At 43.0% G+C, this 7,546-nt stretch overlaps 1 protein-coding gene across 1 annotated transcript in view; it reads right to left on the bottom strand.

The window, feature by feature from the left end:
- AGBL4 (ATP/GTP binding protein like 4) overlaps window positions 1-7,546 on the bottom strand; it is a 1,816,099-nt gene that overhangs the window by 1,175,559 nt on the left and 632,994 nt on the right. The window lies entirely within an intron of this gene.

Below are 7,546 nucleotides of genomic sequence, written 5' to 3'. Positions count from 1 at the left end.
GAGGACCGAGCCCTGGGGGACCCCACTGTCCACGTCCTTCCAGGTCGAAAATGACCCATCCACCACCACCCTCTGGGTGCGGCCCTCCAGCCAGTTAGCAACCCAATTGACTGTATGGGTGTTGACACCACAGTCCCCCAGTTTCTTAATGAGAACAGGGTGAGAGACAGTGTCGAAGGCCTTCCGAAAGTCCAGGAAGACTATGTCCACTGCTACCTCTGCATCTAATGATTTGGTGATCTGATCACAGAAGGTCACCAGGTTGGTCTGACAGGACCTGCCACTGATGAACCCGTGTTGGTTACCCCTAAGCATGAAATCCCCTGCTGGCCCCTCGTGGATGTGTGCCAGCATAATTTTCTTGAACAGCCTGCCTAGGATCGAAGTAAGACTAACTGGCTAATAGTTTCCCGGGTCCTCCTTCTTACCCTTTTTGAAGATGGGAACCATGTTGGCCCTCTTCCAATCCTCTGGCACCACACCAGAGCACCACGAGTGCTCATAAAGCTGTGCAGGGGTCCTGCAATGACCTCAGCCAATGTGGTTTTCAGTAACCACATTGGCATGAAGATAAGGGTCAGTTTGGTCATGAAGATAAGGGTCTTCATCAGGTAGCCATGGAAAGTTAACCAGATATCACTGTGAGCAAAGCTAACGGGGGCCATTCTTTGGCATGAATCTGGAAGAGAGCAAAAACTCATGCCTCTGAAGCTATGCCAAGATAAGGTACCTACTTTGTCAACCCACTGCTTTCCTCCAGGAATCTTTAAGGTTGTGCAGACAGACAACTGATATTTTCCAGCTTGGGATGTTTTTACTTTGCCATCTTAATCAGGTTCTTTGGACCAAGTGGTTGGGATGTTTTTTTTTTGTTTTTTTTTGTTGTTTTTTTTTTTACGGAGGGAAGGAGAACAATTTCTTCAATTTCAAAACAAAAAAATAAAAAGGAATACTCCTGCTACCCACATGCTTCGTCCGGAGGACTGGAAACTTTAGAGCACTTTGAAGTAGCTGAGAAACCAAAGGTATGGTAGGATTGCATACTATCTGCAAACACCACTTTTCAGACATTTTTCAACAGCAGACAATTGGTATTTTCATTTTTCCTTCCTCTCCCTTAGAATCAGACTGATTCCCATCCATACCACCTAGATGCCAGCAGGGGTGGGAGGGAAGGTCACTGAGTGCACAAAAGAGAAAGGATCCCTGCTCTTACTCCTGGTGTCTAGATGGCACATCTATACCTCAGTCAGCAGTAGGCCTTTTGAAAGGCTCTGTGAAAATGTCAGCTGCTGAAATTAATTTAATTAATTAATTAATTAATTAATTAATTACATCTTCTGAGCAAGTTATGAACTACAAGTTTTTGAAAAATGGGTCAAATCTGGGCATGAGGGTGACAAAAGGCAAAAAAATCCTGCCGGTGCCTTGATGAATTATGCATCCCTGTTCCAAAACGTGTGGATACAGGAGCTGTACCTAGAAAAGATCACTGGAATTTGATAAATGGCCAAAGCCACCTTCCCCCTTAGCTTTCTCCTCAGAAACAACTGAGCATTTTGGCTGAAAATCTCCACCGTTTGAACACAGTGACATTACTACAGATGATATCATATGTATTACATTGCATCAACTTACTTGCAGTTAGGTATGTTGTAATTTGATGTGTCGTTCTGATCTGTTTCCTTATTTGAGCCTTCAGCCAATGTCAAAACTGCTTTTGCAATGTTAGGTGACACCACCAACTGAATCTCGACCTCACTTGAAACTGAGCCAGATTAAGATGAGCTGCCATACCTGGCAAAAACCTTGATGTTATTTTTTTTTTCCCCCTCAAAGTGAAGTTGCCTGAATAGGACAGAACAAGTTGTTGAAAACACGATGCATCTGTCCCCTCAAGTTATGTGCAACAGCTTCATAACTCACTCATGACTTTGTGCATCTCAGATAAAGAAGCTGATAATTGAAGGCTAACACATCAGAAGCAATTAAACCAAATGGCTTAATGCAAATGTTACATGTTTCATGAATTATTTCTATAAAGCCGCTTTGATTCACCTACAAAAGTACTTTTATAAAGAATTATAATTAAGGTGAGGTACTGCCTTCTAGCCTGCTAATTTTCATCCTCAAAGCAAAGTACCTGAGTTAACAGCCATTGCTAGCATCAGCAGGTTGGGGGTTACATTTCTGGAAATATTATATGCCACACTGCACACATCCCTAGGGCTTTTCCTGTAAGCAACCATGCTCACTGACTCTTACCTCATTGCTGCTCTGGTCCTTTTTTCAGTTACTCCTAAAGGACCCTAGTGTAAATGAGAACAAAAACATTAAACAGCAAAAGAGGAAAAGACCACTTGGCCCTGTGTGCCAGATCCAGAAATACTGCCTCACTTCCTGAATGCTCAGCCCTGATGAAGATGCTAACAAAACTGACTACACCACAAGTGCTCAACTCCCAGCCTGCAGGCCAGATCCATCCCCTGGCACCATATCACCTGGCCCATGGGACTTCCAACAGGTACGGAAATTGGGCAGCAGGAGAGTGAAGGACTGGGGACCCAATCTCAGCATGTAGTGCCCAATCATGGTGTAGTGGTCCAGGAAGGGGTGGCGCCCAGCCTCCGAGGCCTAAGCCGGGTGTAAGGACAGTGCTGGGTCCCAGAACTTAATCCTAGGGCACAGGGCATGACCTGGACCATACACTGGACCTGTGCCACGCATCTTGCCTGTGGGGCCAAAAGGTGGAGGACCACTGACCTACAAAAACGATCCTTCTTTTGAAATGTAGTCCAAGTTACTATTGGTACTGAGCAGAAGGACTACAGAAAAACCAAAAAAACCCCTCAATGTGCTAAATTCACATTCGGTTGTTCCATTGCCTGTTGGCTTTGGGTTCAAGGCACTATTCTGGGTAGAAGCCTCACAGTACGGCACAGACAGCTTACAAAGCAATAGCAGGCAGGCCACGTTCAGCTCTCAGAACCCCAGCATAAATTAGAACAGTAGGTGTATTTGTACACATCACGTTTTTTGTCCTTTCTTATGTTGCAATGGCATGACTGTTTGCACAAACGGGTTTTTTGGACACTTTAAAAGTCTTTGTGGTGCATTAAAGTAATAGAGCTGCCATCTCCTGGGTCAGACCACAGGTGCATTTTGGCCAGAATCCTGTCTCACAGTGGCAGAGAGTGGATACTGAAAGGGAGAACGAACAGCATTTTCTACCATTCCTCCCCCACTTGCATTTAAGATATAGGACAGGAGTCGGCAATGTTTTTGACTGGAGTGCCAAAAACACCCCAACCCTGCCAGGGGCAGGCCACAGGGAAGCTGCGAGGGGCCTGATCCTCATTGCTGGTTGTGGCTGCACACACAGCTCCAAGTGGATGGCAAGGGAGGGTCTGGGGTTGTGCTGCCCTGGACCCTTCCCCGCCCTGCGTCCCGAGACACACATGCAGTCACCACCACCATAGAGCTGGTGCCACGGCTCCAGAGCCCAGCACAGCTGTTTGCAGCCTGCCCGCCACCTGCTCCAGCTGCCCAAAGCTCAGGCCAGCTGTGGCAGGCATGCATGCCAGGGGTTGCCCACCCCTGGTCTAGGAAGTTCTGATTCAGAAATGGGGAGTAGGCGCAGAAAACCCAGAAAGCTGTCTCGGATTTAAGCCAGCATAAAAAATTCAAACGATATGACACTCAACTGCATCTAACAATCAAAAAATAAATTCTCCACAGCCTGTTCTGCACATGCAATAATAAATCCAATGGATTATACTCTGTGTACAGGACCCATGTGTGTGACATGATGGCATGTGGAAAGACAAAGGCTAGAAATGCAGATTTTGCTGGGGGAGGGAAGTAAGGGTGACTGCCGGCAGAACGCTCAGACAATAACTGTTTATTCTAGAGAGGATTAGACATTATAGAGCAGAGAAAAGGCTCCCATTCAGAGAAAGGAGGTGAAAAAAGAACCGTTAAAGAGTCAATCATGGTAAGAGAAAAGCTGTTAAAGACAATCTGGAGGAAGACAATACTGGGATAGTGCAAGTCCAATATAAAAGGAGCACAAGAACCAAGATGGACAGTAGATGAGCAGGCAGGAGAGAAGGGAAAGCAAGTCCATACAGGCTCATGCAGTCTAAGAAACTAACATATGTTCCTGGTGATATGAGCTTGCCTAGCCTGCCGGTAACTCTGGCATTACATATGCTATAGATTTGAGTCAGCAGCATGAAATGGATTCACTGGCATTGATGTTAACTAACTGTATATTTAAACTATGATACCAAACCATTTTTATCTCATTCTTTGTTTTTGCTTTAACACTGCAACTGTGAAAAGGATAACAACTATTTTATGTGCCCACAGACTGGAGGTACATGGCACATTAAAAGCAGGAAACATTAATTTTATTACCATATTATACCACTCAAACCCCATATGAAGAAAACTTTCCAGGTCATGAGCCATGGATAAGTGTCTGATTAAGAAGATACACCTCAGTCTCTTTGGGCTTTGGCAGATCACCAACCACATGCAAGTGTCATAGTGGGGGATGCTCCATTGAATATGCTCTTCCTCCTTCTCCTATTGGCAGGAAAAACTCGAGTGATTTCCGTCATTGCAATAGTACGTGAGGAGACACAACCACTGATGGAAATATATCCTAAAGCAGAAATTTCACTTTCAGCCTGACAGCCCAAAGTTAAGCACCAAGCACCACAACTATTATTTTTCCCCAGAGTAGCTAAAAGGCCGCAGTTGCATTGATTTTAATGGAAGTTTTCGATGCTCAACAATTTTAAAAATAGCAACCGTCTCTTGAATGATCCCAGTTGAAGAATGTAAGTCATCTACAAAAGGTAACCTCAAACAAATCCTGATACGGGACCAGGGTGAGGGGGAAATTATAATCCATTATTACTGTTGATTTAATACCTCTCTCATGCTATTCCAGGGAGCTGAGATGTTGACATTTTGGAAGTTATCATAGTCTATTTAATTACTTGAGAAATGTTTGCTCTCAGTATAATGACCACCTTAACACATCTCCAAATACCAAAGGTAACTGGAATTTAGCTGTATTTCAAAAGGACATACCAGCTCAAAGCATGATACCCTATACAAAATGAAGGCTATGACCAAAACGTGGCATGAGTTAAACACTGGCTATGACATAAATAATTTAAAAAGATGATGCCAGGTCTAGAAAAAAAAAGGATACATGCTTCTAAGGTCTTATAATTATTAAATTGGGCAAAAAAGTTATCACAGCAATTACAGCACATACATGATTGATACAGACTTTTCCAGATTTTTAAATTATCCTCTAAATGATGGCGGCAATGGCAATTCCAGAAAATGGCCGGTCTCTTTCCCATCACATTAAGCTCCAAAAAAAAAAAAAAAATGAATAGGGGACAAGAAGCAACAAAATCAGTTCCTTAAATAGATACCGCAAGAGACAGGAATTATTCAGAGTTTTAATGAGACTTAGATCAGATGGCAACAACAACATTCCTAAGGCAAATCCTCACCAATTAAGAGATTTTTTTTGTTTTTTTAATCTTACATAAAAACTTAGAAACCTTTGCATCCCTACAGTCTACGAGCAAAAATATTCTTTGCATAGTGGAGTTTCAAAGATTGCCTAACAATCAATATTTGGGAAGAGCTACATGAGAAATTTCCCATGTGATTTAGCACTGAGTCTGATTCCCCAAGGTCTGTACTCCTGACATTGCTGCAAATGTAGTGCAAGCAATGAAAAATGGAGGCTTCATGTACTTTGCTTTCCCCACTGCCTTTACCCAAGTCATAACTCACTCTTGCATATACTGTAATTTAACCTGTGGAGATCCCAGAGGTTGCTGTATAAATACTGTGTGAAAACTTAACCCAGTCATTGAAGAGCTACAGCATGTTTTGCAAATTCCAAAAATCCTCCAGTAGGCCACTTATATCAAGAACTCTGCTAAATAGGGATTTACTTACTATATAAATTAAGTTTTCATGCTAGGCAAAAGTCATCACGGAGCCTTAGCCCCTTATCTGGAATTGGGAACTAATAAAGGAAACCCATAAATGTCAAACTTATACATCGCTCTGACAGACCTTAATCTTTACCTTTAATACATCCCTTATGGTGACATAAGATGCTTGATAACATACACCACTACTACTTATGTAAAATTGAAATGGGCAGGTGGTGGAATTACCCACCTTAGGAAAGTATTTATAGTACAAAAGACTTCTTTCTCACACAAAAGCATTCAGCTAAAAATCTGGCACGCATTCAGATCAGATACCCACTACTCAAATTGTTAGCAGGTATTAACTGTCACATTACATTAGCCCCTCATTATGCAATCTTGCATCATGCCAGCATGTAATGTGATTTAATGGAACATGACGTGACATATGTGATGTGACGTGATGTGATGTGACAGCTACCATTTAAAGGGGAACACACCTATTTTCAGATCAGATGCCCATTATCAATTAAGCTGCTCTGGTGGTGGACAGACATTTATATGTCAAACCCAAGCAAAACTAACCAGCATGTGTTCTTTGTGCTACTGAACTGATGAGCTGGGAATCTGCCAGCTACCCAAATTATCTTTGGGTAATTTGACAGATCTGTAATATAAGCTCTGTGTATCACTTCCATGTCATATTTGCTCAGTACTACTGAAAGTATGTTTTTGCCATTTTTCTTCTTCATCCATCATAATTAAAATCACCTAAAATGCTGATTACCAGGCTGCAACTTCTTTTCTGTTATTATCAGCTGCTGGGTGTGTGAAAGGAAGAAAAATAAAGGACACAGGATTTTTTTTTTTTTGAGCTGCAGTGAACATAAAGTGCTGAGAGCATCACAAATATTGCCATTTAACTGACCACATACAATGTGGAACTAATAGAAAAAGGTTAGTAAGAGCAGCATGGAGCGTGAGTAGCAACACAGATTTTTGTACCCTGTGAATGCAAAGTGAATTTTCTTCTTCAATAAAGAAAAGATACTAAAGCTTAATTCTTAAAACTAAGAAGGAGAAAATGCATAGGTACAATAAGATGATCATAAAGCTCTTGCAGGCAACAGGCTATCTGATAATATGCACTAGGGCTGTGCAAAGTTTCGGCCCCTGATTCAATATAGCGGAGATTCGGCCTGATTCAGTGGATGAATCTCTGAATCTGAATTGAATCAGGAGACCCTTTAATCTCTCTGAATCGAATCAGAGAGATTCGATGATTTGGACATACACACAGCTTTAAATGTTTTTTCTACGTACCTCACGGTACTAGGTGGCTCGTGAATGCTGCAATGCTGGGGCGGATGGAGCATCCCACAGGAGCACGGGGGGCTCCACAGCACGCTCAATACCAGACCTGGAAGTGGACCAGAAGTCTGCCAGGGAGTACACTGGGGGCCCCCCTGCACCCTCCTAGCTTAGCGACTGGTGCTTCCTGGGTCTGGGGGTGTGCCCAGGATCCCCCCGCAGCTGATTGCCAAGCTGGGAGGATGGGGGGGGGGGGGGGG

Source organism: Gavialis gangeticus, unplaced genomic scaffold (genome assembly GCF_001723915.1).
Source record: "Gavialis gangeticus isolate Ggan-Ray unplaced genomic scaffold, GavGan_comp1, whole genome shotgun sequence".
NCBI classification, from domain to species: domain Eukaryota; kingdom Metazoa; phylum Chordata; order Crocodylia; family Gavialidae; genus Gavialis; species Gavialis gangeticus.
Note: the sequence above shows the minus strand (reverse complement) of the source record. Positions and strands in the feature narration are given on the sequence as shown.